Source organism: Eubalaena glacialis, chromosome 6 (genome assembly GCF_028564815.1).
Source record: "Eubalaena glacialis isolate mEubGla1 chromosome 6, mEubGla1.1.hap2.+ XY, whole genome shotgun sequence".
NCBI lineage: Eukaryota > Metazoa > Chordata > Mammalia > Artiodactyla > Balaenidae > Eubalaena > Eubalaena glacialis.
This window is the reverse complement of record NC_083721.1, coordinates 99,154,366-99,181,678: the sequence shown is the minus strand read 5'-3', so window position 1 is coordinate 99,181,678 and position 27,313 is coordinate 99,154,366.

The window sequence follows — 27,313 nt, the reverse complement described above, 5'->3', positions numbered from 1 at the left end:
AGTAGTTGTGGTTCATGGGCTCTAGAGCGCAGGCTCAGTAGTTGTGGTGCACGGGCTTAGTTGCTCCGCGGCATGTGGGATATTCCCGGACCAGGGCTCGAACCCGTGTCCCCTGTGTTGGCAGGTGGATTCTTAACCACTGTGCCACCAGGGAAGTCCCAGTTGGTACTTTAGACTTAAGTGCCAATCAGGTGGAGTAAGTGACGTGGTGGTGTGAACATCAGGGCTTCTAACTTGAATGGACATTCCCAACGAGGTGAGTGGGCAGTTTGGTGCATGAGAGCAACATTAAGCTGGGGAGTGACCTCTTTGCTTAGTTGCAGAAGATAAGTCAGGTTATTTTTCAGAAGCTTAAGTCTGTCGACTGGCCTTGTTATTTATTGGGATGATGGATAGATAACAACAGGGGCTCATCCTCAAGGGCTATTGTGATCAAGACACAGCAAGTGAATAGAACATGTAGTCCATTCTAATGGATCTCAGGAGCTATAAGCAGATCTTTGACTGCCCATGAAGGGTTTTTATTGGTTTGTTTGCTTTTTAAATTTGTGGGTGTCATCAGCAAAGTCCCTTCTTACTCTATTCCAAATAATCTGTTGGGGAAAATTCCAGCACTGGTTAACTTTTCCTTGTTTCTCAAATTGAGGGAAGAGAGTTGAATGATCCACTGTTCCAAAAGGATTCTTGTGTAGCCATGTCTTGTTGGAGGAAATAAGGCAAGAAAGCTTCTAGACCTGATTATAGATCCTCCATGGTGCTCTTCAGGAGTGCATCCTCTAATCTTCTCCCATCTAATGAGGACATTTCATGAGGCCAGTACAGTGTCCAGGGTTGTCGGGGACTGAACCTCTAGACTCAGGTGAGTGAACTCTTTAGTAGGGCTTGGTTGGTATATTATATGAGAACACAGTGTTAATTGGACACCTCAGATGTGCTCGTAATACATGTAAATCCTCTAAGCTAATAAGCTGTTTTGGATTTCTCTGTTTCTTCATTAAGATCACACATATCTTAAGGAGAGTTGGCCACACTACCATGTTGTGTGGAGGGTGGATTAGCAACCACAATTCACCAAGCTTTAAGGTGAATCTTTCGATCCTTCATAGACTTTTTTTTAAAAATTTATTTATTTATTTTTGGCTGTGTTGGGTCTTCATTTCTGTGCGAGGGCTTTCTCCAGCTGCGGCAAGCGGGGGCCACCCTTCATCGCGGTGCGCGGGCCTCTCACCATCGCGGCCTCCCTTGTTGCGGAGCACAGGCTCAGCAGCTGTGGCTCACGGGCCCAGACGCTCCGCGGCATGCGGGATCCTCCCAGACCAGGGCTCGGACCCGCGTCCCCCGCATCGGCAGGCAGACTCTCAACCACTGCGCCACCAGGGAAGCCCCCTTCATAGACTTTTAATACAGGAACCATCAGCTTAGACAAGATAACTGTGCAGACAGGATAAAAGAAATAGGACGTCATTCGCAGAGACAAAAGTTAACATATTCTCTCTTTCTAGCAGATAAATAATAGAAAAGGCAGTATTGTCCAAGAGAAAACCAAAATAATATCAAAAGAGTTTCTTGGGACATACTTTGAACTTCCCCCTGCTAATTATGCAGAGGAAAATTACCGTGCTCCACATCCACCAAGGTTAGAAAAGGAGGAGATAATGTCTTTAAACTGCAGACTACAGTGTGAGAGATTTAGATTGGTTATAAGGAATAATATTCTGGTAGGATAGTTAAACACTGGAAAGTGTTACCCAAGAGACGTTGCAGGCCTAAAAGTGGGGCGGAGGAGTTGCAGGTACCCCTGACCCCTGAATGCATTACAGTAAGAGTCTTTAGAGAGCAGTGGGAAAAAGTTATGTGAAAGAAGTACACAAGCTACGGTTACAAAGAATTTTCGGGACTTGATAGAAAGAAAGAGGAATAGCAAAGAATCACTCCTAGGCTAAAAAAACATCATCTCAGGGATGGCGGAAGAGTCGGGGTGCTAATGTACATCAGAATATAAAAGAGGCACAGAAGGAACTGTCTAGAGAAGCAAAACACACTGTGAAAAAAAGATCGAGAAAAAGGGAGAGGAATTAAAATGTTAGCTTGCTATGTTTATAGCAAACAGTTATGTGCTTGTAGAAATGTTTTGGTTTGGTGTCTGGAAAATATGTATAAAATGTAAATAGCTCTTTATTTAAAACATTTGAATTACTTTCTCTGAAGAATATTAAATAGTGATAGATTGTGAATTGGCTGAGATATTTATGGGCTTTCAAGGAGAAGGATAAAATCAATGGTCTCCTACAATCAATTCTTAAATTATGATTCCTTCATCATTATTGTGATTTTTGGTGCTGAGTGTGTGCTCTGAGGTTCCGAGTGCATGTGGGTGTCATTAGACAGACTACTAAGGAAAACGGCATGGGTTCCAAAGATGTGATGGATTTTTCAAAAGGAGCTTGCAGGATCCTCAGGGAGATTTGACGGTAGCAGACACCGTAAGGGCCCCCGGGAGGTACAAGGCATTTCTACCAGAGCTGAGAGCTGGCGGCAGTGAGTGTGGGCTCTGTGAGAACACACAAGGCTTTCCTGGAGGGATGGCATTTGGCCTGGGCCTTGGAGAGGAGATGGAGGCTTTGACGGATGGAGATATGCAAGCAGAGGGAGACAGGCGTCCTAGGAGCAGAGAACAGTGGTTGGTAGTACAGGAAGCTCTACGCCTAATGTGTGGTGTTTTCCGAAAGCCAACAAAGGCTTTTGAGGAGGAAAGAGCACCATAACCTTGAAGGAGCGAGAAGACAGGAAGACCAGTTAGGCAGCAGCTGAGTTAGTTTAGGCAAAGGAATGATGGCTTGTCCTAGGTAAGGAAATGAAAATGACAAGAGTCGTGAGGGAGAAACTGTGAGAAAGACCTGGGTAGGTGAAAAGGGGGACTGCAGAGAGAACCAAAGATGGGAGGATGCTTAGTAGAATGTTGAGGCCATTGATAAAAACTAGAGAGACGGAAAAGATATTGATAAGCAAGTCCTTGGAATCAAAACCTGCTTCTCTTCTGCCTGCTTTTCTTTCTTCTCTCCCATCCTCCCTTTTATCCCTTGCATGAAGCCTCTGCTTTGTGCCTGCTCTGCTCAACGTAAAGTAATGAAGGGAAATAAAAACATGCAAAAGACATCCCCTTGCCTTTTAATTGCTCACCATCTAGTTTGGGGAATAGGATCTATGCATAGTTCGGAAATAATTAGCACACAGTTAAAGATAATATAACTACCGTGTGAGTGCAAAAGAGAAAAATGGTGGGTTAAGGTCTCTGTCCGGCAGAAGCTAAACTTAGAAGTGGATATGCAAAGTGTGCTCTATTTTAGTTGTGCACCAGGTAATAAATGGGGTCAAGCTCATTGGTTCTGGTTCTAGGTTGAACCAGATTTCTCTTTCAGGTACCCTTGAAGATGTTAGCATGTCTCCATGTGTTGTCACCCTTATATTCAGAGATCAGAGGAATATTAAAAAAGTTTATGACAAGCTATTCCTGCCCTCTTGTTATTTATGGAGATTTCTTTTCCCTAGGAATTACATTGCAGATAATTCATTTTTGAAAGCTTTCCTGTATTTCAAAAATATTTGTTGAATGAACAAATAGAGTGACTTTTTAAATTAATTTAACCCCAACTTTCAAATAACAGCATTCCTAGATGAAGTGAAGCCTTCAAATGATTTCAGGGTTGGATTTATCGTGGTCATATCTTAGTGTAGGATTCCAGCTTTGGATTTCACATCCGGCAGTTGTGAACTAGAAATTTTAAACACCACGCACCCATCCCCTATCTTTAAAGGACCTGTGACTTCAGTAGAAGCTCTAAGAATTTATTTTACTCCAAAATGTTAAAAGAATCCAAAATGGGCTGGTTATTTTGCACTTCCCTCTTAATAGCACCCAGGGATAAATACTGGTATCTTTTGTTACCATCTGTTTTCTAGTTTCTCTGTCTATTTTTATGTCCTGTTTCTATTCTGTTAAAAATTCTCTTCTATTTATAAAAAGTACATATAGTTGGCAATATGAGATTTTTTTGCATCTTCGTGTATTTGATGAGACAAACTACTAGATCATTTTGGAAGACAGTGATTTGTGAAATTTGAATATGAAAAACCAGTAGCAAAGAGAAGAAAAACAGTGGGGGTATTTGCCAGATGGGAGATGCCTCACTGCTCTTTTGCAGGCCCTGAGAGCCACTTGATAGGAAAAGGCTCACTGAATCTAATCTTTTGATATTCACTCAGGGCAACTGCTGACTTCAGAACAGGTACTGTCTCTAGAAGGAGTAGAGAGTGATCCCTGTGGGGCACTAGAAGGCTTTTTTTTTTCCTATTTCTCTTCTTTCGGGTCTCTGTTCTCTAATTAAAATAGGTGTTTTGGAAAAAGAGAACATGAATTCTGAATACAGTAATAAACTGTATCCTTGCCTCAGATGGAATTAAAATGACTGCAGACTTGAAATTTCCCTGCCTCTGAAAACTTAATTTGATATTTTCTGTTACACACCAAGTAGTGATTTGCAGAGGCACAGACTGCATCTAATTTTACATCTAATTATCTGATCATCTGAATCGCAAATACAGTAGTTAAAGGGTGTCTGTTTAAAGGGCAGCCGCAAAATGTAAATATTAAAAAGGAGAGCTCTCTAGTTTTCAGGAAGCAGACATGGAGATAATAGCCATTATGTTATTCTCGGTATTAGGTCAGCAGGTCACATAAAAATGTGGTTACGTTGTTCTGTCACTAAAATGTGAAGATAATTCTGAAGTCTGTGCTGAGCTTGTTTTGACAATTAACCTCCATTAGTATTCTAGGCCACATAAGAGCAAAACTCTTAAAAGGCTCTCTTTTTCATGAATGCACTGTCAAATTGACTTCATCATTTAAATAGGACTGTAGTCACAGTAAATGATGAGTTGATATTTATACAAAGCATAACCTTAATTAAAATATCATGAGCAATTAAACGCCGTGTTCACGGAATTATTGTACATTTATATGTAATAGAGTAAAAACATTGCATGGGACTGTTAAGCTTTTTGTATGAATCTAATTAACTTTGACAGGCTCTGGGCTTTTCTCCCCCTTATTTTTAGAAGTGCTGTAGAATAAATGTTCTTGCATCTGGAAAACTTCAAACAGTTTTGATCAGCAGTTCAGATATGATTTAAAATGTACGTATTGAGATGCTCTCGTAGACGTGCAGGGCTCAACTTCTTGTGGCAGGAAGGCAGATGCGGAAAGGAGAACAGCTGTAGAGTGGTGCTGCCAGTGGGTATTGTTTTTGTCACGATTTACTGTCAAGCCGCTACCGCTGTGAGCAGGTCTTTGTATATTAGGCTCTGGTTAATGAAAAGGTGAACTCGCGTGGCTGATTCCCTGGAGGGCGATTAGGAGGGAGATATTTCTCTTCACCCTTACACTTCTGTAGCCCTGAGGGAACGGAGGCACCAGGAGCAAATCTAAATTCCCATGGAGCCCAATGACTTCCTGTTTGGTAAGTGAGGGAAAGAAGTCCTCCTGCAAACAGTGAATTAGGACATTGAGGATAGCGCAGTTTTTTGTTCTCCTGTTGATTCCCTAAAATCCCACTAAGGACCAGCACTGAAAGAAGCTAGGAATTTCTCAGTCTAATTGCTATGATTCAAAGGTAATAACAATAGCAACAACAATAGTTATATTTTATTCAGCACCAATCGTGTAGCAATTGATTTGCAAACATTACTTTTTTAAAATTTTTAAAAATTTTATTGAAGTATAGTTGATTCACACTGTTGTGTTAATTTCTGCTGTACAGCAGAGTGATTCGGTTATACGTATATATACATTCTTTTTCATATTTATTTCCATTATGGTTTATCATGGGATATTGAATATAGTTCCCTGTGCTATACAGTGGGACCTTGTTTATCCATCCTATGTATAGTATAATAGTTTGTATCAGCTAATCCAAAACTCCCAATCCTTCCCTCCCCCACCCCCCTTCCCCTTGGCAACCACAAGTCTTGCAAACATTATTTTATTTAATCTTTACCCCATCTCTGAAGAAGATACTATTTCCAGTTTACTGATGTGGAAACTGAGGCCCAGAACCTCTATCATCCTTCCAAAGGCACATAACTACAAAGCATCAGTGCTATTAAAACGCGAGAAAAACTGTAAATTGGCGTTGAATATTGAAATAGATAAAAATTAAGTGTAAAAATGTAACACAACAATATGTATTTAATATGGACCTATTTCTGTAAAAATGCAAGAAAAAGAATGTGGATATATATACACACATACACACAGACACATGTATATTAATACAGATAAAAAGAAACAGAATTGAACATACTAGATGGCTGACAGTGGTTATTTGAGGTGGCTGAGCAGGGGAAGAACAAGTAGAACAATTTTTTCAAGTTTTTTTCATTAATTTCTTAAATTGTTACAATCTTTAATTCATGTGTTGCTTGGGTAATTACAAACTTAAAGATCCAGAAAGGACTTTTGCTGCCAAAGTGAACATTTGAAAATGAGAATACTAAAAAAGAAAGTGGTGGCAGTTCTGATTTCAACTAGGGCTGTCTGACCCCAACATTTGTGCTTCTTCTACTAAACGATGTGGCTTTTTAAAATGTGTGATTAATATTAAAAAAAATCCCACGAAAGGGGATGGTGAATCTCTGACCTCCCTTTGGTCCTTGGAAAATCCTGCTTATCCATTGCTGATCTGAGGATACATCAGAATTCCATCCTTAATCTATTTAAGCCAATCAATATATATCGAGTCCCTATGATGCACCAGTTGCACTGTGAAGCCCAGAGGAGGCTGCAGAAATGAATAAGGCACTGATTCTGCCCTTTTAAGGTGTTTAAAGCATCATGAACAGACAGACTTATGCCCAAACAGCTGACAGACAAAGCCTAGTGTCATACGTGTGTTGACAGTGGGAGAAACAGTGTGCCATGGGACATTTAGGAGGGGACAATTATAAGGCTAGGGCTCACGTGACAATTTGTTGGGTACCTAGGTAGATGTCTAGGAGCTGGACGTGATGGAAGATGCCAAGATGTGGCCTCTGTCCTCAATGACTGTGTAATGTTGTAGGAAAGAGAACATTAAAACACGAGAAAATAAAGAACAAGAGAAGCCAGGAATAGTATGTAATTGACTGCTTCGTAATATAAGTTAGGCCCTAAGTGAAGTAAGAATTCAGGAAAGGCAGTGATCACTGTGGGTAAGACTTGTGGAAGAGGGTTTCATAAGGAAATAAATTATAGTACCAGTATTTTTTCTGCTTAGCAATTGCTCTGTGAAAGAGTAGTGGCCAGAAATCCTAGTTAATCTGCACTTTAAAATTGGCCTTTGAGTGGAGTCTCTCTTCATTCTCTGACCGTTGTTTAAAAAGGGACTGAATAACAATTAAATCCATTCACAGCTGATGCATTTAGTTTATTTGTATATGCGCATATACACATACATGCATTTATTTGCTATATTCATATAAATCAGGCATCACAGATGTCTCCCTTTCTCTCTTCCCTCCTGACCTCACTCCTTTGCTCTCTCCATCCCTCCCCTCCCTCTCTTTCTCCCTCCCTTCTTTCCTTTTTTTCCTACTAGTATTTCTCACACATTGGGCACAGAATCAGGCACACTTGGTTTAAAAAAGAGAGAGATTTCTACCCTAAAGAATAGGAGACTAGACGTGTAGAGGAGCTAGCTGTTTAGGGAGTTTCATTTGAACAGATATTAAATCTGTGTTCTGGATCCTTCTAGTAGTACCGTGATCATGTGTCTAAAGTATCTAGCACAGTTCTAGCACATTCTAGATGCTTACTAAGTGTTAGTTCTCTTCTCCATTCTCTTCTCCCACCTTTCCACAAGGCTTTAGTCTGGGGAGAAGAGAGAAAAACCCACATGGGAGGGACTGTAAAAAATAATCTAAGACTGAGGGTTGCATATTTGGAAAAAATTTGATGTTCAGTAATCAATTCCTGCCAATGTCTCAATATTCGAGTGATTAGGTCTATTATTGAGCAACCCTGGACTTCCTTAGAGTGAAGAAAAACAATGTAAGTATATTAAAAATGCATATGCATCTAGAGCAAACCACATACACTGTTAAGTATCTGGGATGGTTATTTTTGAAAAAGATATTTCTATCATATTGACTTTTTCCCTATTTTTTAATTTTTAATCATTCTAAAACAGATAAAAATCTTTCACAGCCTGTCTGACTCATACTTCTTTAAAGACTGAACTTAAGACTCAGCCCTTGCATTTTTTTAAAATTTATTTTATTTTTTTAACATCTTTATTGGAGTATAATTGCTTTACATTGTTGTGTTAGTTGCTGCTGTGTAACAAAGTGAATCAGCTATACATATACATATATCCACATATCCCCTCCCTCTTGTGTCTCCCTCCCACACTCCTATCCCACCCCTCTAGGTGGTCACAAAGAACCAAGCTGATCTCCCTGTGCTACGTGGCTGCTTCCCACTAGCTATCTATTTTACATTTGGTAGTGTATATATGTCCATGCCACTCTCTCACTTCGTCCCAGCTTACCCTTGCATTTTTTTAAAATGGTAATTTTTCAAGTTATATATGTACTCTCACCATAGAGAATCTGTAAAATAAATAAAGGAAGTATAAAAAACAAGCAAACAAAAAGACATAATCCTACAAGCTGGAAAAAACTATTGTTAGCATTTGGTTTCAAGTTCTGCTAGTCTTTTTAATGCTTATTTATATTATGGGTATTGTATATATTTGGTTGCGATTATACTTTTTGGATTTGGCTGCACAGTTTTTTAGTGTGATTCAGTTTAAGATCATTACTCACTTTCACAATAGTTCTGAGGGGGGCATAGAGAAGAGGCCTGTCACTGAACCTGAGCGGGCTCCATGCCAAGGCTTCTCTCCCTTCTGATGTCATCCCCCAGAGTGTGGATGGCCAGGGAGTGACCTGGGAGGAACTTCTGCTCTGTGCCTGATGGGGCAGACTGTGAGGGCAGTTGCTCATGGCAGCTGGCTGGCACACAGGTTCTTGGACGGCTGACTGGACATGGTCAGAAACAGGAAACACGAGTTAACTGGCACATGTCTTGGGATCCAAGTTCAAGCAGAATAACAAGTTAGGACCTGATATGACCTGAATGTGGTGGACTTGTGGGATCGAAACAGAGATGGGAGAAGAGAAAACATTCCAAGAGCATCTTTAGTCAGACAGGAGACTTGTATATTCAACAGTCTTTTCTGTCCTGTCTGGGTATTAAAGCCACTGAATGCATTTATGCCAGACTGTGGGGGCCCAGAACTCAGGTGTATGAATGGTTAGCGTGGCAGCACGTTTGGAAAGGGAGACAAGGTGTTTATCCCAGAACTTTGGCTTATATGTATTTATTTGGGATAGTTTTGGGGAGTCTTGTGGACATTGTGGGGGAAGGGAATGTTGAAGTGTCCCTCCCCCAACAATGACTTGGTTCTCTTACTGATTATTTCTTTGGAGCCCAAGAACTACCCTTAGTTCAGGAGAACTCTTGGAGCCTTATTTGAGGGAAGGTCCTTCTCATCTGAACTGACTAGGGAGTCCATGCAAGGTCCCTAGGCCCATGGTGGTCCAGAAAATCCATGTCCTTCTGTGTTGGATGACCGATCGCAAATACTTCTTGATTTAATATATATTTATTAAGCACCAACCATGTATCAGATACTGTGCAGAATACTATGGATATAAAGACTAACAGAAATGGTCCTTATACTGAGGAAACAATATACAGAGAGGTAGATTTGTAAGGAGATTAACATAAGCCTTGGAGTTAGAGGTGGGGTTATGCTTTTTGTCCAGCCATGGGAGTTCAGTAGTGAGTCCTAATGAATGATTGTTGAATGATTACATATTGCATTTACCTACTTACTATCACCTTTTATCAAAAGCAGAATTTTGCACGTAACTTCTGTTTATGCAAAGCTTCTCATGCTATAACTTGTGTTTTGAAAGCAAATACATGACTGTCATTTTTTCCCTGCTGTTTCTACAGTGTGCTATTTTTTGAATAGTCCTCTTTACATACTACTTTCTCCTCAGTTCAACATTTTATCTCATTTATAATCCAGTAAACCAGGAACTTGACTTGGGATGTTGCCCATTTTATTATTCCTCCAATGATCTTTAGAGGCAGTTTCGGGATTATAGCAACAGTTCCCGAGACTCTGAAATGAGATAGATTCACTGAGCAGTGATTCTCCACCTTTGGTATTTGTCAGACTCCAGAGATGATCAGCTCCTTGTCACAGCTGGAGAATCATTGGGAACGTGGAGCTACAACTGAGATTGTTGCTGGACATGTGTGAATGAAATGTATATTTCATGACTGCAAATTGTACAACATTGTGAATCTGCCACTGTGGACAAAACTGGGTCTGGCTTTTGACCTTTTTAGACCTTTTAGAGTAAAATAAAATTCTTTAATTGCTGGAAGTTAGCTAGTTCTCTTATGACCATAGGGAAAGGGTATGTGTGCTACTGATCTGGTTGATCAGTAAGATCTGGTTGATCTTACTAGTTAGTAAGTTCTCTTACTGATCTGGTTGATCAGTAAGATCTGGTTGATCTTCAGTAGGTCTCTAGGGTTGCGATTCTCAAACTGTAGCATGCGTGCGAATCACCTGGAGGGCTGGTTAAAACACAGATTGCAGGGCTCCACCTCGAGAATTTCTGATTCAGTACATCGAGGTGGGGCCCAAGAATTTGCATTTCTAACAAGTCCCAGGTATTGCTGGTGCGGCTGGTACAGAGACCACATTTTGAGAACCACTAATCTAGGAGCTTCCTTTACTGCGTAAAACTATGATTACTTTTTAAAAATGTAAATTGGAAGGAAAAAACACCTATTGGAGGATGGATTCTCCTTTGGAATATTCATGATTCTGTGGAAGATCAGAAAATCTGTGTTTAAGTATTTTCAGGAAGGGAGACAATAGCTTTCCTCATAACTTATTCAAATAGTTTTTCAATTTAAAAAAATCTATTATAAAACCTTTATCTGAAACTTACCTCATCTTTTGTCTTAGACTTTTTGACCTTAGAAAGGTGGCATCATTGATAATTGAAGATCATTATCAATCGTCTCTATTTCCTCCCATCCCATATCCCCAGTCTAAGTAATATATTGCTTTAGTACCCTAATACTGACCTTAATTTAATTTTGATAAACAAAAGGATGGTGAATAGTAAGGCCAATTATCTTTGAAGAGAGAAGGCTGAACTCTTTTAACCTGTACAGGAAAGATTTCACAGAAGACATCCAAGTTCCTGAAAGGAAGTTTATCTGACCCAGATATGACAGGCAGAAATGACTTTAATTTAGCTTGCCTCTTTCAAGTAAGGCTTTATATCAGAGATTTATTTGGATACACTTTGGTGCCCTTTGTGTTTTCCAGTTAGTGAATGAATGCCCCATGTAACACCTAGCCTATGGAAAAGTTGTGTAACTTTTCCTTGGATATCAGGGGTAAATCCCAGTTTTTATGTAGCCTGAGACATAAAATCTGGGAGGCCCTCCTAACGAGTACAAATATATCTTATATTTGCAAATTTTACAAAAACTTATGCCAATGTGAAAATATTAAACTTCTTCCAGGGCTGGAAGCAGCCCAGGCTAGTGGGGGGCCCTGAAGGTTAAGTTTCATTTGCTTCAAGGACAGTTCACTTCTGACTGTATTACAGAGCCCTGACACAATTGATAACACATTGTGGATGCTCAAGGAAATTTTGTGGAGTGAATTCATGAATTCTTCATCACAGTATCTTCAAAGCAGTGTGATTTCCATTATTTTTGAGCTATTTATGTCACTATCAGTAACTTGATGTTGAACATGTATTTAGCACTAGTTTTTTTGTTTTGTTTTGTTTTGTTTTTTAGAGAAAGAAAACACAGGATCTAAATCAACCAGTGTTTTTCTGTGTAGAATCAATAGCATATTCATAAGGGACCTCCCATCTTAAGCTAAAGAGATTAGCAGTGAAGACAAAACGGTGATGATGAATGGCTTAGGCCAGCGAGGATGTCAGCCTGATAGACCTGACAAATACAACTCAAGGATGGTTAGCTTGGAATTCTGAAGATTCTATTGCTCTGTCTTCTAATTTTTAGAGGATATAGGGCTGGGAGGTTTTGAATGGTGGAGAATTTGCTCTAGTGAAGTCCTCAATTTCTGGATGATTTTAGTGGAGCTTTGGCTACTGCACTGGGCTTGGGAGGCCAGGTTCAGGTGATGATGGACTAACAGCAGGAGAACACGTGATCCTGGAGTATGGACAGAGCTGTTTGCCTCTTTTGCTCTCGAGTATGTATCATCAGGTGAAGATTCACAAGTGTTTCTGCTTTGAGATGGCAGTAAAAAATAAACGAAGAATAAATAGCTGCAGCTTTCTCTTCATTAAGGTCAATGTGGTGGCTTAGGCCTTTGCAGAGATTCTGAAAGAAAATATAATAAAAGTAGAGGATTAAGGAGGTAGGCAAAACAATTTAAAGATAGTCACAAGCACTGAAAAGGTTTTCCTTAATGATTGGATTTAGAGTTTCGAGGGGGTCATTTAAAAGGAAGGAGGACTACATTATTAGTCCATTATATCCCTGATCAATAGAGACACCCATTCCTTTTAAATAGTTTATACGTAATAGCTAATAGATTGACCAGGGAAAACAAAGTATCATTTATAATTGCTATTTGAATATTTTATGTAAAAGTCAATCTTCTGAAGACTCAGAGAAATCATCGTAGATTAAAATAAGAAATAAAGATTTGCATTTATAAGAAATTAATGATAGTTCTGAAATTGAAGAATCATTTAGTGCTGGGAGAAATAAATACAAATTGTAATATCTATCTGATGGAGTTTTGCTTAGATTGCTTCTGGTAATAAACCATCTATAATAATATAAATCAAGGGCTGGTGTTTGCCATAAATTTGCACTGTTTAGCATAATATTTGTTTGCATTTCATACTAAAGTGACACCAAGAAATATGAGATTAATAGTTATTAAGTGAAAATGACTTTCATGTCTGTAGTCATTTTTAGAAACAGTTATGTGTAATTCATTTAAGGAGCAGAGAAAATTAATTTGCAGCTGTGGTGGGATCTAGCACGTTAAAACAAAGAGGGAAGTGCCATATAGTAATAAACTTTTGGAACATAAGGGTAGGATTCATTTTTAACCCCTCCTTTTGATTTCTCTCTAACTTCTCAATACCTTATGGTACCCTTCAGGTCACCACACTTTTGTTTGTTGACTCCAGAACATTATACTAATAGCTTAAGGAACAGGAAAATTGATGCAAGTTCTCAAATTATGTCATAACATTGGAGATCACAAGTTTAACCATACCTAGGGGGATAGAGGGTCAGATGGCAGCAGCAGCAGTATGGTGCCTTATATTAATTTTAATTAGTGTTTTCATTAGGAAGTGTCATATTAGATTCTGATTTTTTAAAAAAATGACACACTATCTACTTTCATTTGTTTCACTGCACTACAAATCCACAGTGATGTTGAAGTTCAAGTCTATCAATTTTTTTTTGAGAAATCTAGCCTCAGACTTTATGAGCTTAAAAAAATACTTAGATTATATAAATAGATTATATAAATATAAATAGATTGTGGAGAACAGAGAATATGGAAAACATTTTCCATCCAACAGACATAAGAGTGAGAGAGGAAAAGAGTAAATACAAAAACTATTAATACGAAAGAGTAAAGACACTATTTTAAATGCTTTATATGTGTTAACTCATTTGTGTTATCTTGGGTACTGGAGCCCTTTTTAGGCCGTGATGCATTTACTTGTTCAGGTACTACTTACTGAACACCGTGTCTGTGCTGGTCACGGAACTAGGTTGGAAGCATTAATGTTTTAGAGGAAGGTGGAGAACAATGATCATATTTAAGAGTTTTTAAAAAATAAGTCCAACTTCTGGTCAATATGGTGTTATAAGTTCACATTTTGAGGACGCTCTGCTCAAAGTATCTACCAAAGCTAGATAAAATATTTTAAAAACATAATAATAAAAAACAGTGTAATGTGAAAATTTTAAATTAGATCTCTAGGTGGACCAGAGACTGGACAGAAATGCCAAGCAGTGGTGAGCTGAAGTCCAGTGTGGACTTGCTAGGCTCTGGGTCTGGAAGCAGACAGAGGTAGCTTAGGCAGTGGAGGGGCTGGAGGAGAATAAAAGTACCCTGAAGCCAGAAACAACATGAAATTAGGAGCCATCCTTACCTGGCTGACCCCCTCCCCTCAACTGCTGCCTGGGACACTGATTTCCAGGAAGCTGTGTGTTTAGCACTGGAAGGACGGAATCAGCCCATGACCAGGACCTGAACCTAACCATCTGCTGCCTTGGTTTACATGTCTGTAGAAGGCCCAGCGATATCATGGGGGCAGTAACTCTGAGCTAACAAGATAAGACACCTGGCTCTGGACTGAGTGCCCAGGAGGATAGGTGGACGGAACTACAGATCAGCCAGGGATACTGATATGGAAGACATCTCAGTATGCTGGGGTATAACATGGGACTGTTTTTATTTTTATTTTTTTCTAATCACTACTTTCAGTTATGTTAAGTTGCTTCCCCTTTTCCCATCCTTACAAGTCATTAGCTGATTCCAGAGTTTTCCAGTCACTTTCATTTATTAACTTATTCCCACTCAGTGTAAAACTTAAATCTTCAAAATCTGGCTCCTCCTTTATGCCACGGCAAGCTAGAACTGTAGCCCTGGTAGCTTGAAGTGATCAGCAAGGGCAAAGGCTGGTTGTGGTATGGCTCTGAGGCATCTTCTTTTTCTCCTATTTCTTCTGACAGCCCTATAGCTCCTCCCGGTTTGGAAAGGGTAGGGAGAAGGGGTCAAAGAGGCTGACTTCCTGCTAGTCATGGAGGTGGTGCCTGGTGTTACTTGGATCTGGCAGGGTTCTGTCTGAAGTTGGTGCCCTCTATTTTAGGTTCCCTACGTTCTTGGGAGAAGTAGTCATCTTCAACACAGTCCATCTTTGAGGATCATCGCAGAGAGGGGCTGCACAGTTTCCCTTTGGGTCCTAACAATGGTCCACATGCCCAACAGCTTCTTTGGTTGGGTGTGTGATCACTTGACCCAGCAGCCACATGGAGCCTGATGACTTCTTCCCCTCCACTCATCTTGGTCTCCTTTGCGTGAAACCAAAGTGACCTTCCAACTTTGTGGAGGACTGAGATGGAGTGGGATTACTGCAGCTCAGTACTGACAAGCCCTACTTTATAAACTTTTTTTGCAGGGTCTCCCTACTTTGGTTCTCACATCCATGGACCAGAATCAGGCAGTCATTTACATAAGACTCCATGACACCAGGGGACTCATGCTAAGTACTTCCAAGAATGCACCTGCCAATGTAAAGGTAACCATTAAAATATTAGAAATATAATTTAAAACTAGGTCAAATAGATTGTGGAGAATAGAGAATATGGAAAACATTTTCCTTCCAACAGGCATAAGAGTGAGAGAGGAAAAGAGTAAATACAAATTGCTGGTATACAGAAGCCACAAAATGAGATGGTAAAAATAAGTACCCTTGTAATGAAAATGTATTAACTATATTTACCTTACCTATTAAAAGACAGAAACTAACAAATTTTTTTTAAAGACAGCTTAAGTTGTAAAAGAATGCATAGCAAGATCTAAAGTATCAGAACAAGATATGCCTAAGAGAATGCAAACCAAATGAAATTTGGTATAAAAATGTTAACATCAAGCAAACAGATTTTAAGGTAAAACAAAACAATACAAACACATTATCATGAGTTAGAAGACACAATGCATAATGAAAAGGAACAATATACCAGGTATATACAATACAGTTGACCCCCTGAACCACATGGTTTGAACTGCACAGGTCCACTTATATGCAGCTTTTTTTCAAGAGTAAATACTATAGTGCTGCACGATGTGTGGTTAGTTGAATTCAGGGATGCAGAGGAACTGGCTATACCAAGGGCTCTTTGGAGTTTTGATTGCATGTAGGGTTGGTGCCTCTAACATCCGCATTGTTCAGGGTCAACTGTCATCATCAACTTGTAAACACTTAACAACATAGCCTCAAATACATAAAGAACTAAACTGTCAAAATTGCAAGAGTAATGTCCAAGGTAACTAATGGAAGATTTCAATATGCATCTCTCATGATCCAAAACCAAGCAGAGAAAACATTTACTAAGTGTAGAGGGTTGATCAGTATAATGCACAAGATTGAATGTGTGTTGTGTGTGTACATATGCACATATCCATGTTCTTATTTACAAAGAATACATATTATTGAGTATACATGTACACAAAACTTTTAAGCACAACTACACAAGAATGATAGATCTTTTTATAGTCATAGATTTTGAAGAATCACTATCATCTGGATGATAGTCTTTGACATCTGTATAATTTAATTAGAAATCAACGACAGTCAGTTCTTCCATCTGTCGGGCAAAAAAATTTGTCCTCTACCAACTTACGTTTGGTGGTCTGGGGACCTGCAAATTAATTGACAGTAGGCAGATTAACAGGAGAAGAGTTCATTATTCAGGCATGCAGGAGTCCTCTGTAGGGAGGAGCACACAGAACAGCTAGGGGTAAAGGTTTATATACCAGCTTAATAAGTGGGGAGGAGGGTGCTTAAGGCTTCAAAAGATGTAAGGTTCTGATGATGTTTGCTTACACAGATTTTTTTGGAATGTCCTGACTCCCAAGGTCAGTTGCATTCCTGACTGAGAACTCTGGAGTAGAGGGGGTGGGGTTTGTGGCAGATGACTCTAGTAAATCTTTGCTTTAGGCAGATAGGGAAAGTTTATGTAAGATTTCTTTTTGCATCTGTAGCTCAGAGGTTTTCACTTTGAAGTAATCTTTATATCATTTTAGTGGGTTGTTGGTTGCTTCATTTCCCCCATGTAAAACGTCTTAGAAAGAAGCTGGGTTGATTGCTCTGGAGAGAAGGCTCAGATTAGAAGTTATGAGGTAAAGATCTGCAGAAGGAGAGAAACGCATAGATTAGAATGAGAAAAAGAAAGAAAATAAAAGATTAATGTTTAGAGCAAACTGTAAATTCAGTTTCTAAGTCTATAGTGCAGCTAGTCGATAAGATTTTAAGCATTAGGTCTGAAGTATTTTTAGGTGGTGGAGTGAGGACGTCAGTGGCAATTCGACGGATTTCCTGGTTTGAAGTTTGAATGTCTTTGGCGATGGCAAATAGATATCAATGTCACAGTCATGGTTATTTCCTGGAGCAGAGCGTGGAAGAATGAAGGTGTTCCGGTGAACTTCCTGAGCAGTCCATACAGTAGAGCACCAGCCACAAAAGCTGCCCATATATGATCTGTTGTAGTGATGGGTCCTTTGAAGTTTATGTCAAGTCATTCAGCTTCAGCTTGCAGGGCTTCTTTAGATCCTGGGGGAAGAGGACAGCTCCAAGACAACCTAGAATTGCCTGGGTTAGTCAGGCTTTAGTTCTCAGTGATTTCCAGTCAGGAGGGTGGGAGAAAAGTAGGAAATGTTAACTTAGAGGGTTGTAGCTAGATATTGAAGGGAACTAGAAGAATCTAGAATTTGGTAAGGATTGACAAAATACGTAAGATAGCAGGATCTAGTCCAGTTTACGGATAGAGCGTAAAACCTCAAAGGCAATGAACAGGACTAGAATCTGATAACCCACAAGGGTGGGTTATAGCTTTCCATTGAAACAAAATTTCTCTCTATGATCATCTCAATTTTAATCATAAATAATCAAAATAAGATGAGTATTATTTACAAAATACGTCTGATCTTATTACATTTGGCCAGATTATTTACATAAGTGCTGCCAGAATGGCAATTGACCACATAGGCCTTTTTAAAATTTGCTTTGCTGGAACTTTTATAAAGGAATCTCAGATTGGACTTTAAAAGCCTCTCAAGGCTAGGAAGCCAAGGCAAAAACTTGTCAGTAGACTTCACCTGCAGTATGTATGTGAGTAAATTCCTCTGTTCTCAAGGTCCCCCAAATATCCTGATTCCAAGGCCTCTGAAGAAGAGACCTTCCTTATTTACCCGTATGGCTGGGAACCCTCTAAACCAGGCGCCAGTCCAGTTTTTCCAACAGGGCTTTGTAAGCTTTGGCTCCGTCAAGTCAAACTTAGTTCCTGCAAACTGTCTGATCATATGTGATTCTATGCATCATTTTAAAATATGACATTCTAGTCAAAGCCTTGATTATATAACCATGTTTCCAATTATGTTTTGTTACAAGGAGGACAGATTCTTATCAAATTTATGCAAGTAACTATATTGCCATGAAACTAAGAATACCTAATGAGAGTTTCCAAAGTCTGGAGGGATCAGGCAGAGAGAAAAAGATAAATGTTTAAATGTTTCATTTTTGTTTACAAAAAGTGTAATTTACAAAATTGTAAGCTATAGATAGCTTAAGAGAAAAGCGAAGAGTGTTCTTTAAATCCAGCAGCAATATTCCAAATAAAAGCCATAATCGTCCTTTATGAGTTCATTCAGTCCCATGTAATTCTTGTTCTGCTTGATCTTGGATTAGCAGTTTCATGAACCTATCAGCTTTTCCACTAGAGTTCTAGAAATCGTGACTTAGTTCAGCGGTATAATCTCAAAGTTATTTAAGCCATGCCATTAGAAGCTTGTACCCCAGAATACCTGGCATAGTCCTTTTTCATGGGTCTTTAAGAAAGATCCTTTTTGTTAAGATAAACAACTCTAGCCTGTAGCTGATTGCAAGAGCTTTCAGGAAAGCATCAGAGTAAAACAACTATCTGTGGCTGAAAAAAAGATTTAAAATAGCTTTGGTTAAAGATCTGATGAGAGTTCATTATAAAAGTAATGCAGTTGGCAGAGAAATTTGGTTGTTTCCATGACATAAAATATTTTAAAATAAAAACTGGAGATATGACTGATAACATTTACTGTTGTTTTCTAATATCAGGTAAAATAGTACCAGGACATATCATGGACAGTGAGGGCATTGATAAATCTCAAGGAACTTCATAGAATTTCTGAATACTTATATTAATACTATTTACCCTACAAATATAACCTAGGGAAGGTTAAGCATCTCTCCTTATTTGACAGTGCTTTTCATGCAGTTCAACATACCTAATTAATTTTTAACACCTCTCTTTTTACAAGGTGAAAAAACAAATCCTTTGAGATTTTTTAGGTCCCTCTGGGATATTTCAAAGTCAGTTCAATGTCAAGATTTTATTTAGGGTTTGACTTTGAGAAGGCAAAATATCCAAGTTGAAAAATGTCAAAAGGTGTGAACACTTGATTAATAATAGGATCATAGGTCACTGTTTAACAATACTTCATCTATTTAACAAAGTGACAATGAAAGATTGTAAAAGTAATGATAGGAAGTTACATGGTTATAAGATAAAGCTTAGCTCTTTTGATAGTTAGAAGACTTGGTTCTCTTAAGCCGTCAGGAATATAATGAAAACAATACAGGAAATTATTCTGAAAAGACATAATCTTTGTTTTCTAGGCAGATTACTTAAAGGGTCTAGAAAAACCTTCTACAATCCCTTCTTAAGAGCAGACCAATAGCCCAATGTAAAACTAGAGTTTGGTTTTAGTAGAGAGAGGAAACTAAACTCTAGTTTTGCATTCAGGTATTGTTAATAATAAAGCTCATTTAAAAAAAAAAGTATAAATAAACCCATTCAACTGTAGCCAGCTTTGACCATTCAACATAAAATTCCTTTTCTGCAAACCTTCTATGACTTTCTATACCATTCAGGTTTGGTCCTATTCTTTCCTTACTTTAGGACAAAATTACTCTCCTTTTTCTTTTAACAATAATGCATCTTACATTCCTTGCATACTTTTCATACAAAGTTGTTTCCCTTCACTCTCTTATTTCTAGTATTTTTATTCACATTTTTATTATAATTTATTTTTATTATTAGTAACTGTTGTAGACTGAATTAGTAACTGTTATGGACCTCACCTCAAATTCATATGTTGAAGCTCTAACTCCCAATGTGAGTGTATTTGGAGATAGGATCTTTAAGGAGGTTACTCAGGTTAAATGGGGTTATAAGGGTGGGGCCCTGATCTGATAGAACTAGTGTCCTTACAAGAAGAGGAAGAGACACCAAAGACTTCTCTCTCTGTGTGTGCATACAGAGGAGAGTATGTGTGAGGACATTGGAAGAAGGCAGCTGTCTAAGCAAGGAAGAGAGTTCTTACCAGAAAGTAACCTTGCTGGCACCTTGATTTTGGATTTCTAGCCTCCAGAAGTACAAGAAAATAAATGTCTGTTGTTTAAGCCACCCAGTCTGTGGAATCTCATTATGACAGCCTGAGCTGACTAATACAGAAGACTTTCTTTTACAAAGAAAGCTAGGAAGTAGGCAGTTGTGAATTGTCTGTCATATACCAGCATTTTGTAGCAGATTAGTAAAATTTATGAATATACCATCTCACCATTTTAAAGATATATACGTCTTTATAGTACAGTTTCTCAATGTGGCAAAAGATTATGTTTATTTACAGATTTATATCTTTAACCTCTTTATACCATGTAAAAATAAAAAGGCAAAAGTATATACAATTTAACTTATGCTTAATAATGAATGTCAGCATTTGATCTTATTTAGAAATGATTGAGCTATTTAGTGAATATCTGTTACTTAACTTAACATCACTTTAAGGCTACAGGTTACCAAAAAGATTATAGAAATTATTTTTAGGCAGACATAATATAAATCATTATTATTATTGAAATAAAATTTCAAAATAATGACTCAATTTGATTAAAATCAAATTCATTGTATTTATAATTTTAAATATCTAGTAGATACACTATTAGCTTACTTGACTAGCAAACCTAGTAAGATAAATTTATGCTTGTATTATACTTAATGCTGATAACTCAGAAGACAAACCTGTTTTTATTAAACCAATAATAATATTACACCAGTCTTAGTTACAAAGATTTATCCAAATCACATAAATTTGAAAAATATTTGGGATAGTTCCTATACTTCTGGGAGGTTTAGAAATATTTAATTTATAAAAGAGCTTATTTTTCTCTAAGCCAAATATAATAGAACTCTTTTAAGGGATTTTATAAATTGATAATACCATCCAGAGGTAGGATATCTCACGTATACATAACATACAACAAACATAAATATACAAACAGATGCAAATAGAGATCTTACGCGGCTTTCATTCTGAAATTTTAGCTGTGAGTCAGGCATATTATAGTAATGCTAATTACACTAGTTTATACAAGAGTTGGTTCTAGTCTTTGCCCCACTTTATGTTTTATCCTAATTACATTGCTGGCAGATGGAACAAGTTGTTACCTGCTCAACATGAGAGCAAATCTTTCCACCAATATTTACAGAGAAGGTTTTTAAGATTTTCTTTTGCCTTGATATATAATCTTATGGAGGTTGTAAACTAGAATTTGGGCAAGGGATTGAGGAGGCATCAAGTAGTTGTCTGGGTGTCTCCAAATTCTTCTAAGTGGATAAAATATCCAGTCTGTTTCCAATTGGCCCCCTTTTTTTCCCTTTTCAGCTTCGGATAGTTGCTTTTGGGGGTCCTTGAGTCCTTTAAGCATCCCTGAAAGGGTCAAGGGGCCTAAATTAGTTTGAGTGACTTCTGTGCTTTAATTTTGTTAAGGGAGTATTTTAGGCTAGCTTTGATACTATTTATGTTCTTTCCATTTGATCTCCTATAGGTACTAATAGGACATTTTCTTAGGATGAAAGCTCTCGAAAAATCCTTTAAATATAAAAGTTTTTCTGAAATAATCCATCATCTGGCCATTGACAATTAGGATCCGCATAGATATACCCATTCCAAATGTGACTCAAACCAATAAGACTTTTTGTTGCTTAGTCATGAACACAATAGGTGTCTCTGAAGAGGGCGCAGAAGATGCAGCTTCCATAATTCAAAATAACTCCCAACTAGAGGTGAAATGAAGAAAACCAAGTTGCCATAGGTGCTAAGAATGCTTAGTTCCAGTCTTCCCACAAAAGTGAGGCACCTCCAATCACAGGCCTGCAAATCTATGATACCAGATGGGTGATACAGAGACCGGAAGTCTCAGCACTACGAAGGCATTGGGAAAGAGATGACAAGGTACCTTATGGGTTGAGACCCTTTAGGATTCAGTCTTAGACAACCTCCCTGAGAGCTGGCACTGGTTGGCAGGAAGTTTTGCTTGTGCACCTCATGTCTCAGTACTCTCTCTGGTTCCAAGCTAAGCCCTCAGGACACAAAATTGAGACAGAAGGAAAAACTCATCTGGTTTTATTGGTGGCCCACAGCAAATTTGTCCAAGCAGATACTGGTCCAGTGAGAACCGCAAACTCACCAGTCTGTGAGGGTGGCTTGAACAGGCTTATGGAACCTATACCTGTGTTCTTTGCTTTGACTGTCCTTCTTACGACAAGCAACACTTTTAGACATCACAACACAAAACAACAGCAAAAAAGAAAGTGACAAAAAGACAGCACAATGACTATTTATTGGAAGATCCAAACCAAGGGTCATAATACCCAAAGAACAAGACGAGTTCTAACCAAAACATTTTCTCCTGTAAATCTAAATTTTGGAAACTTTCTTTCCGAGAAGATGAGAGGCTCTTACCACTTTTGGTCAACTGGACCCCAAGCAGAGATCTGGGAGTCTGATGGTAAGAAAGTTTAATTTTGCCAGCTTGGTCAGAGATCCTAAGAGCTCAGCTGCTGTCTCCAGGGTGAGCGAAGATTTGTGACCATTCAATCCTTGTTGCCAAAACTGTTGGGAGGAAAATCTTTTCCTCTGTCAACTGAGGTTCGATTGTTAATCTCCTGAAAGATTAACAGGAGAAAAGTTTATTACTCGTGCATGCAGGAGTACTCTACAGGGAGTAGCTCTCTGAACAGCTAGGGATTAGGATTTATATACTAGCTTAATAAGGGGGGTGCTTCAAAGGATGGGAGGTTCTGATGAGGTTTGTTTACACAAATTAGCTTTGAAATGTCCCACTGCCCAAGGTCAGCTGCCCCTCCCCCCGCTCCCCCCACCCCCCCTCCCCCCACTGGAGACTTCCCTGGAGTGGTGAGGAGGGAGGTGGGAGGGGGCATTTGTGGCAGATGGCTCTTGTAAATCTCTGCTTTAGTCAATAGGAGAAGTTCAGAAAAGATTTCTTTCTGGACCTGTAGCTCAGATATTTTCACTTTGATGTAATCTTTATGCCATTCTGGTGGGTCGTTGGTCCTTTCACATGGAACCCTGGAGAGGTTCTGCGTTAAGCATTTAGAGTGGAGGCAAGCAATGCACAGGGGAGATGTGTGGGGCTGGAGGAAGAGAGTTGTCTGAAACAGTGAATGTAAAGTTAGTGGAATCCCCAGGTCCCTTTCTCCAAACTGTAGACCTGGACAAATAGCCGTGCTCTAGTCCCACGAGAGAGAGAGAGAGAGAGAGAGAGAGAGAGAGAGAGAGAGAGGGGGGGGGGGGGGAGGGGGAGGGAGAAGTTGGATTGGTTCTTTCCTCTGGAGAACGAGAACCAGAGAAGCTTCAGAAGGGGTGCAGACTGACACTGTCTAGGAGTGGATATGGACTAAAAACATAGCTCCCTTCCGCTATCTGGTCCCCAAGCACCAGCCACAAGCTGTCTGCTTCCACAGGCAAGAAATTGGAGCTACTTTTCTGAAAAAATGAATGGCCCTAAAAATCAGATTTCCATACACTGACATCCAGGAGCTTCTCAAAAATAAAGTTCACCCCTAGTCACTTAACAGTGAGTCCACCAATTGTAAGCCCTTTCTATCACACATAGCTCCCAATCAGCTTCTGGTGCCTCGTGCTTAAATACAGACAGGCACTGATAACCTGATACTTGAGAAAGCCTAAAACAGAAGAGAGGGGCTAAAAAATTCCTGAACTGAAAGGACTCAGAAGAAACAAATATTTCATAGGAAAATATAAAAAAAATTTAATCTGTAATTCAGCTGTTTATATAAGGAGACTGACATCAGAGTTGTTTACAGTCACCATCTATTAGAAACAACTATATATCTATCAATAGGATGTTGGCTAAATTAATTCTGCTATATTATTCTGATAAGTCCATACTCTGGAAGAAAAAAGGGTTAAAGTAATTCTATAAATTTCAAAATGGAAAAATATTCATACCATGTTATTTGATAAGTTAAAAATACTTTTTATACAATTAAAAAAATAGTAGATTATGATCCCATTTATGCAAAAATATGTTTGTGTGCTCCCAAAAAGAACTGGATATGAATACATCAGATTACTAGCAGTGGTTATATCTGGGAGCATCTTAGGGGCAAACTTGACTTTCTGTATTTATTCACTGTTCAAGCTTCTTTACTACTAACATTTATGGCTTTCAACGTTAATAAAGGAGCTTAAGTTTTTTCATCGAAACATACCAGGACACCTGCAGAATAACTAACTGACTGATTTTATTTAGCCACATCTGCTTAGGAGGCAAGAATGATACTGCTTTACCAAAACATTCCCTAGCATGAATTAACCTAAAAGAAAAACTCATCTCATCCAAAACTATGTTGCTTGTTAGCTATGGTTCAGTAATATAATATGTGAAGTTCTGCAGTCACATTAACATTTCTTATGATGTTATCAGTGAAATTATTTGGTGACAATCTGGATTACATACAATTTTCTAGAAACTTTAGTCTAATACATTTTCCTTTTGGTGCATAAAATTTGTGCTGTGCCTTTTCTTGTTCACTGGTGCTGCTGGGTTTGGGTCTTCTGAAGGTACAGAGTTCCCCTGGGGACTTCTTTCTTTGTAGGAATCAGGAAAACCCCAAGGAAGGCTTGGTGGATTCCTGAGACTTGGGGGCCCATTGCTGGATTGGGCTGGGCTGTAACTAGTGTGCAGGAGCAGATATGACCTAAGTCATTATCAAGGAGGAGAGTTGGTATCAGAGAGGATCACAGGTTCATCTCCAGGTTCTGTCTGTAGGAAATGAGACCAGAATAAAAACTCTCTGTGGCTTCCAGTGCCCTGAGAATAAAATCAAAACCCCTCAGCCTGAAAGGCCCTGTTTGCCCTACCAAGCATCTCATCATTTGAGCCAATTTGGCCTTCTTTCAGATCTCTGGAGGCCAAGCGTTTTCCCCTTTTGGAGCCTCTGCTCATTCTGTTTCTTTCCACCTCAATGGCATCCCCTGGCTCTCCCGTGGCTGGCTTCTGTTCACCCTTTCAGGTCACAGTGTCACCTCTTCAGTGAGGGCTTTCCTAATTAATGAATCTTAGCAAGCTTCTTCTGTCTCTGTTTCAGTCCCCTGATTGTTTCCATCTTAGCACTTCACATTTTGTATTTATTGAGGTGCTTTTACTTACTCTCCCTTCTACTTAGATTGTTGGTGCAAACTGAACATGGCCTTTCTTTCGTTTGTACCACCTGCAGCTGAAGCTATCAGCACAGCGCCCAAGTCCCTCTCCTTTATCACTGCTCACCTGCAGGCTTCCAACTGCTAGCATTTGCAGTTCTGTGCCTGAAGACTTACTCTGGCTTCTGGAAGCTGACTCTGCCTACCTGTGCTTCTGCCTGAAATGCTGGAGAGGAAGTAACCCTCAACCAGTCACTGATAGGCATTAGTGTATAAATGCCCAGGCTCCCTCCCCCATTTGGGGAGCTCGTCAGCTAAAGTTGGCTGGCTCAGTAATGCATCTTTTTTCTTGGCTAACTCTCCTTCACTGTCTCATTTCACCACTTCCTTACTGATGTTTTCTGCACTTTCCAAATAAACTACTTATATTCAAATCCTTGGTGGCGGGGGTGAGGGGTGCTTCTGGCACGTGTAGGTGACAGTATTTGCTGAATGAATGAATGGCTGGCTGGCTGGCCGGCTGGGTGGGTGGGTGGGTGGATAAATGGAATAATAGATAAAAAGTAGGTTACAAAATAGAGTTCAAGGCTGCATGAGGTATAACATTTCAGACTACTGACTGAAAAAGCAAATGTTTGGTGAGCTCATTCTAACTGGGGCTAGTTGGCTCCCCCAAAACACATAAGCCCATATAAAGATGGAGGTATAGGCAGGTTAGAGACAATCTAATACGGCATTTTTAAAAGCTAAGTTTTCTTTAGGTCCACTGCCCAGTTCTTGATGATCGCATGGATGCCCGACTTAGGTGCAGTTTTTACATTTATTGTTTCATTACAGTATTTACCTAAAGCATTAAAATGTGCTATGCAAACTCATAAATAACGTTCAACATGAATTTTATTCAGTTTAGGTGAAGTTAACAGTCCAAAAAAATTACCTTTCAGAAATATATCTGGAAGCGAGGATTGGACTGTAAGTGAAATCGGAGGGTGAGGTTTAGTCAGACCCTCAGAAAGAAGTGATCACAAAAACGGACTGCAGCTGTGGAAGGTGAGGTACCTGATTTTAGTGCAGGAATCGCTATTAGCTGTTTTTATCAGTGTTAACACTGGACAGGTTCACAGAGTTGTTTAGAGACAGACTAGAATCCTGAATCAGAAATCATTTCTATTTTCAGCAGGTTATGAATATGGAGAGTTCAACTAGACTATGAGTTTCCTGACAGCAAAAAAAGAACGTCAAAGTCTGACCCTAGGGAGGTCAATGTACGGCATGCAGGTGACTTTGAATGCATGAAAAGTATGAGTGTTTGGGCCAAATGGCTTTTATAATTAGTGCTGTTTTCAAAAGCAAAGCAATTGATATGGACTAGTAAATCATTCATCACTAAGTAAAGCATTCCTCAGATTACAAAAGAATTTAATTCTGACATTCCAGGTGATGAGTGTTATCTAGCCCCACACATTTAAAAATTAAAGATAATATATCTAAAATCCTGTAAATTTATATAAACTTTCTATAAGGAAATATTGATATAATGGTGCTGGTTGAAAAGTATTTGTGTTTAAATGAGCATTATGGGTGAAACTGAATTAGCTAAACATGTCGATGGAGATATTGTTCAGGAATAATTTCCAGGAAAAATTTAACTCCTTTTGATGAATCAGCCTGCCTTTTTTCTTCATGGATATTGGGAATCCTGCAATTGTGTTTCTTCAGATATTTTGGCTACCAAAGAGATCAGAACTTAATTTGCAGCTCAATTTTCTCAAGCACATGGGAACTTATGACTTTTTTATGTGTCTTCTAAATTTTTCCTTGTTTTTAAAATCTATCCTGATTTTTCTTTTTCCTGGCCTGCATTTTTTTTTTTTTTTACA